The sequence below is a fragment of the Nelumbo lutea genome, chromosome 6 (genome assembly GCF_056320005.1).
Source record: "Nelumbo lutea isolate HS-2025 chromosome 6, American lotus-T2T, whole genome shotgun sequence".
Classification (NCBI taxonomy): Eukaryota; Viridiplantae; Streptophyta; class Magnoliopsida; order Proteales; family Nelumbonaceae; genus Nelumbo; species Nelumbo lutea.
Window position 1 is genome coordinate 27065779 of NC_142689.1, and position 7377 is coordinate 27073155.

The 7377-nt window shown below is 37.9% G+C and overlaps 1 pseudogene across 1 annotated transcript; it reads left to right on the forward strand.

The window, feature by feature from the left end:
- The first annotated feature begins 2366 nt into the window (after positions 1 to 2366).
- Positions 2367 to 3269, forward strand: LOC148848142 (21 kDa protein pseudogene; annotated as a pseudogene). The gene has a single exon (XR_016100448.1). The product of XR_016100448.1 is annotated as a 21 kDa protein pseudogene (transcript).
- The last annotated feature ends 4108 nt before the right edge of the window (positions 3270 to 7377 follow it).

The window sequence follows — 7377 nt, forward strand, 5'->3', positions numbered from 1 at the left end:
ACATGAGCGGGGATGTGCTGTGAGATGTTATGGGGGGCTGATTTGATCTCGATATTCTCAATGCACACTGAGAAGATGTGCATGTGGGGCAGTGCAGGGAACTCCAAAGTTTCACCATGCATCCAAATTATGGAGTGTTAGCTGTATATAAAATTTCGAGTGCCATTATCTCTTACCATTTCAGTTCTCAATTGACAACATGAATTAAACCCGTTTCAGACAACATAGAGTGGATTCAAATGCTATGCAAAACTTAACGATTGGTGCAAATTATGATTTATTTTGTTTGATTATAGTAAAAATAAAGTAAAATAAGACCTCAAATAGAATAAAGTAAAATTCAAAATAAAATTAAGCAAAATTTTGCATTCTTTTCATTTGCATTCCTTTGTATTTATACACATGCAAATAAAACACGCTAAAAGAAAGAAAGAAAACAAAGAAGTTCATGGTAAGGGCATGAGCAATGTTGTGAGAGACAGGACACAAAATTAGAATTTTGCAGAGTCATCATGGGTCAAATGGTCTAACCACCATGGCTCTCCAGTGACCCGTGACATCATAAAAATAAGATATAAAATATTATGTATATTATAAAACATGTAAAAGTAATGACTAAATGATTTCTTCTTAGTTTTTAAATAAAAGTGACCAGGGTTTAAGTCTTTTAATTAACATTTCAATAAAAAATGTATACATATTTTATGATATAGATATTAAAGAGACAAGGATAGGTGTAAATGGTCTGATGGATTAATGGTGGAATGTTGTTATGCATTAGTAGGGTAACATGAGTTCAAACATTGTTATTATCATTTTATAATTTTTGATAATGAACTCTCTCCTATTTCATTTTGTATTATCAATCTATCAGCATTATAGATTTTTTCCAATGTTTTCAAAACCGAATTGACCAGACGGTCAGATCAGAAAAAACCAGGGAATCAGTCGTTTCAGCCCAGAACCACTTTTTGGTAAAATATTGTTGATTTGGTCAATGAACCGTTGATTTGGGAAGTTGAATCTCCATCGGGATAATAATTTTTTGCCACTTTTTACTTTTTTTTGTCAGAACAGGCTGTTTATTCAATTCAAACGATCAGACCATTTGACCCGGGAATCGGAACCAAAACAGTTTCCGTTCGGTTTTAAAAACCTTGGATTTTACCTTCATTTGTCTTCAATTTAGGATTTATTTTATTTTTTTTTTATTTTTACGTCCATAGTTCCTGCTTAACAAATTTTTGCCACAAAATTAGAAACCAATTTGTTGTTGTGATCTTTGATTTGATTTCGATTTTTTTTGGCAATTTTGATTTCAAATTTTGAAAATCGTTTGTTTACAGAGATAAGTCGCCGTTTCACCAAGGGTCACTCTTTTTTCTATTTTTATTTTTTCTTCTTCTTTTTTGCATCATGGAGCTATACAACAGATCACTCTTCTATTTAGTTCCTTTTTATGTGGGACTCACTCCTGAAATTGAAAATAGACCATGAAGAAGGGGCTTCTTCCTTTTTACAGATTATATATACGAAAATAGTGAAGATTCTGAATTTCTTCTCCCTTTTAGTTGAGGATAATTAAGCAGCTAGCATGATAACTGAGGTGTGGCTTTTATTTTATATTCTAGTTGAGAGAACTTTTGATAAAGTTCAGTTTTTGCTTGTGGTGTGTGACCCTGTTTGGTGGTAAGATATCTTGTGTTTGTTTCTTGGGGTGTGTGTGTGTGTTTAATTTTTAGGTTGGGATTTGGGACTGGGAATTGAAGGAATTTTTGTGCTGTATAATTACGTATCCTCCATGAAGTATCAATTCTTCACACATCCGTTATCTTCGATGGAGTTTCTAGTGGAAATGAAATGCATTCACACATAATTATTTTTCTTTTCTGTTTTATATATAGGTTTCATTTCTATCACGTCGAAATTTCAAAATCATGATGCAAACCTTTGACAACCTTAGCCAGAGACTCCGGTCCTACTTGCCCCCTCTTGGCAGCCTACTCTTACTCTTTACTGCTCTGTTCTATGGATCAAGATGGCCCCATAGTCACCAATATGCATCTTCTTAAGGAAAGGAACCACCCTGACCCTGAGGGTTTCAACTGATTATCCCAGATATGATTCTCATCATCTAGCTGTAGTACTGCACAATTTCACCGTCATATCACTGTCAGCCTAGCTCCTTTCCTTATTAATATATAGTGTTATTGACTTGAATAAAGTTCTGGTTAAAATCTATATATACACTTGTATTACTACTTGCATTGTATATATGTATGGTTTGATGTAGCTTTGCGAGTTACAATTATTGATCATTGTGGGGAACCACAAGCATGAAATACTTCTCCTATAAAAGGGAGGGACCTTTACTCTCTTCAGCCATCGCCTCACCTCAATTATCCTCTTGCCCATCATTTTGTTTCAGAGAGAGAGAGATGGAAAGGTTCAATGGTTCCAGCTCTTGTCGCTGTGTCTTTGCAGGTTTGCTTATTCTGTTGGTATTATTCATCAGTTGCAACCCAAAACCATGCTCAGCTGCGAGAGTACTCAATCCTGGGACGACAAACACCGAATTCATAAAGACGTCCTGTGACACTACAATGTATCCGAAGCTGTGCATCAGCAGCCTCTCGGGCTACGCAAGCGCGATTCAAACAGACCCAAAGTTGCTGGCCGACGCCGCCCTGAACGTTTCCCTCACAAACGCTCGCTCCACTTCAACCATGATGACAGAGCTATCAAGAAGCCACGGAATGAAGCCCAGGGAGGCTGCGGCAATGCAAGACTGCGTCGAGACCGTCGGAGACTCGGTCGACGAGCTGCAGAGGTCTATGGCGGAGATGGGTCATCTGGGGGGACCCAACTTGGCCTTTCAGATAAGCAACATCCAGACATGGGTGAGCGCGGCCTTGACGAACGAGGACACATGCATGGACGGGTTCGCTGGCAAGGCTGTCGACGGGAGTATCAAGACCACAGTCAGAGCCCGCATTCTGAACCTTGCCCAGCTCACAAGCAATGCTCTGTCCTTCATCAACGGACTCGTCAAGACCTCACCCTAATTCACCCATCGCTCTTGCTCTGTTAATTTGTTGTTAGTAATGGTTTCGTTGGTGGATTAGTTGTGTTTAAGTGCCTCTGCAACTGCAATCCTCCCACCGTAGCTTCTTGCTCCTATGAATTGTTGTAATTGTCCTGCTTCTTCTGATTGTAATTAATTAATTAAGTAGCAAACTATAATGAAGCTGTGTATTATAAAATATAAATCGCTTCTTACTTTAGTTAAGAAAAAAGTTTGTTGTGCTGGTTGGTTCCATTTCTGATCAGAGAGAGAGAGAGAGAAATTTGTGAACAATAAAAAAGCGTGCTGAATCCTAGCTTGAATAAAAGGGAATGGCGAAACGGGATTCAGATAGGTGGGTCGAGGATTAAATGATGAAGATGATGACTGAAACCCAACCATGTAGAGGTCCATCACGTGTCGGTGGAGCACCCTTTATCCAAGTCTGATCAATTATTTCCTCTTGATTAGGCTTCAAAAGTTTGATAAAAGATATTTTGCCTAGGAATCTTCAAACAGATTCGGGCCGGATATCTTCTTTTATTAAGAAAACCTGAAAAGAATCCTGCTTTGCCACGGCAAACTAACTTCTCTCTCTTTTGAACCAGTGGGTACATTCATTGGGAGTGGTACAATTAATAAAGATCTCCATGTAATTAAATACATATATAGCTAGTCAGGCTTGACAGCGATGGAGTACAAATGCTGTGCAGTGTTTCGAGCGGCCGGACTTAAGTGAATGCACATGGTCACGTATTCATGCATGGTGGGGTGGTGTTTCCTCCGAGCAGTCATGTTAAGAAGTCATGATCATCCATTATCTCTATCTAATTCATCCACAGAACATGGTGCAATAATTGAACCCTTAACATTGTTGAAATAATCTAATTAAATTTCTCTGGTTTTCTGATTATAACACAAGTAGCGGCTGGCCTAGCTCTGCGACATGCGGAACATGTCTCCTGTTTAAAGGTTTGCCCTTGCCAAGGATATTTTCCTTTTGATTAGTTCGTCATGGATCACGCAAGCATTGCCGGCAAGTTGACAATAACTTGAATCGATCCCCCTTGGAATTAGAACTAATCGTTTTCTTGTAGATAATTGTGTTTTTTGTTTAACATGGTTTTAGAACTGGTTCCCTTTGGTCTGCAGTCGGAATTGGAATCAGGAATCCGAATCGAAAAAATTTAGATGGTTTTTGAAAGTGTGGACGTTTCCAAGACCCATTTTTTACGAAAAAACACTTCTGTCACATAGGCAGTGAACAACATTATGTGTGAAAACGAAAATAAAAATGCGATTCTGATTTCACCCAACCGGACACTTAGAACTGGAATGATCCAAATCCAGATCCTATTCCTGCGAAGTGCGAACCAAAGAGGGCCAACACATCTAACTGCGCAAGTTACAAAGAAATTAAATCAGAATTAGTCAGATATTAGACTTGAATAGGATAAACAACGTTTGGCGCTTGCGACTCGTTCATGAACATGGCGAGACTTGCAGTAAACTTGCGTCACTTGATTGCAACTATGGATGATAATATCACATGGAATGATTGCAGGAAGAGATATATCCAAATATACCGTTTGTTATCCATCTTTTCGATTTCTCTTGGCAGGTAGTAATAGGGATGTTATTTGGTCTGGTTAAGTGGTAAGCCCGCACAAACCCGACTCAATCAGGTTAGGGTCAGACCAGCAATAACCCGGTCTAGGTTGAGTTCGGATTGAGGTGAACCCACACTGGAATGCCCCATTGACATTGAAGCATTGAAATATTCATGTTAACTAGGCTTCATTGACTATATGGGACGGCTCCTCGGGTCGGATTCAATAATTCCTCCCCTTCTTTGTCAGGGCAGGACAGGTTAAGTTGGTTCAAGCCATAGGCATCGAATAGGCGGGTTGGCTCCTAATTTTTTGACCCGGATCAATTAACCATATTTGCTGTTTTGGATCCTCACAATAATCCATTTCCTATCATAAATTGGTCCAAGTACAACAGATGGGTCCGGTCAGATTTTGGACCAGTAATCACGTGCCTATATAACTCGGATGTGGATTGTATATGGAAGCACATGCCTGATATAAGCATTCAACTTCAAAACAATGACTTTTCAATTATATGAAAGCAGAAAAGAAAAAATCTTCTGCATAGACGTCTGAGACCAAAATATATTGGTTGGCCATGAAACCGAAATAAAAATATCTTCATTTGAATTAAAAAAATATCTTTTGCTGGTCGATTTAAATTATTTTTAGTCGTAGTAAGATAATATCAGCTTTTGTTGAGGCTCTATTTTGAAAGAGTGCGAATACAAATGTGTACAGTACACAGGTATATAATAATACAAAATAAAAAAGTTTTACACACTATATATTTTACTGAACCTAATCTTACCTTCGGTTTGATAGAAAAGGTAGGGAAAAGAAGTAAAAATAGAAAAACACATGGTTTTCAAAATCGGACCAGACTGGAAGGTTGGACCAGAAAAACTGGGAATTCATCAGGTGATTGGTTTCATTTTACCTCAGAACCGTTTTTTCCTCCAAAACCGTTGCTTTGGTCAGCAAACTGCTAACCTGGGTAATCAAACCATTTGAATCATGGTTTTTAAAATCGATCGGAGATCGAACCGGTCAAGGGTCTGGTTACTGGGTCGAACGGTCCAGTTGTTCGATTTGAACAGTCGGCCCGTTCTGACAAAAAAAAATTAAAAATATAAAAAAAATGGTCAAAACCATTCAAATGGTTAACCGCCCAGTTCAGTGGTTTGCTAACCAAAATCAAATGTTTTTTGAGAAAATCTGATTTTGGGAGGAAATAGAACCAGTCACCTGACCGATTCCCAGTTTTTCGGTCCAGTCCGGTTTTGAAAACCATGAATTAAATCGTTTAACGGTTTGGTCGGTTTTTATTTTTTAATTTTTTTTTTGTCAGAACGGGCTATCCATTCGGTTCGAACGATCGAACTATTCAACCCAGGAACCGAACCCCTGACCAATTCATTGTTTGGGTCCTTGGAAAAACCTATACAAGATTTATAAAGAAAACAAACTAGAAAAAATACAAACGCTCCATACTTAGAAGAAACAGGAGCACAATGGCCCTATTTATCCACCAAGAAAGAACCATTCTTTGAATCTCTAAACACTAGGTTGTTTTTGGTACCATTGCAACTTCTACTTGCAGCGTTTTAGATAGACCAACTAATCCAAATTTGTATTGACCAATCTAAAAGATTACAAGTAGAAATAACAATGGTACCAATGACAACCTAAATTAAAATCACCAATTTCAGAGCTACAACCTGTAAACCGGGTTACCTGACTTAAAATATTATAATTACATTGGACTTGGGTTAGAATTTGGGCCAATTGAAAATGTAATAAATTCCCAACTCAAGCAGTTGCACTTGCACCCCTAGGTTTTAGAGTTGCAAATACATTTGGATTGAATGGGATACCAGATTTAAAAATAAATTTTACGAAACTTGGTAAAATTATAACAACTAATCCAACTTTAATATAAATATTAAGCATATTAGATTGGATAGAATTGATCCATATATGATCCATATATGATCCAAATCAAACCCAGATCACCCTTAAAATGATCAAATTCGAATTCGAATTCAGATAAAAACCCTAATAGGTATTTCCCTCACCCTCTTCACCACTTCAGTTGAGTGGCAAGGTTTGTGGGATTGGTTGAGCCCAAAACACCCTTCGCCACATATCAAATGAAAGCCCAAACGGATTTAAAATATAGCTCATAACTTTTTCGTTTGAGATAATTTTCTGTAACATAGAAATTTTACAACTAAATAAATAGTCATTAAATTTAATTCTAACTCATTGATCATAACCCAGACATATGATAAGATGTATAGACAAAAATACCAAGTATTTCATTACAATGCCGGTGGTCTAGTTTGGAGTCCGAAATGACCAGTTCCAGCCTTGACTAGACATCCCTACCTTGGAAGTTTTTCCTTCCTATCTTTAGCCATGATAAAGACAAAGGGCTGGGCTGAAACGTAGCAAAAGCCTAGCCGGGCCAATGTCCAGCTCTTCTTCAGGCTTGTAAATTAATCTGTGCCCTCCTGGCTAAGACCCTGTCCAACTCAAGGCAGCCCATTGCCGACAATGGTCAGAAACCCATTACAATCATCCAAGCATATGTGACTGAATACATTTTTTCTTTCTTGTCCTGTTTGATAAAAGCATAAAAACTTTTTCTTGCTTTAAGAGAAATGCCTCATTCACTCATTGGTGTGTTATTTGTAAAACAGATAGAGAGACTGTTTT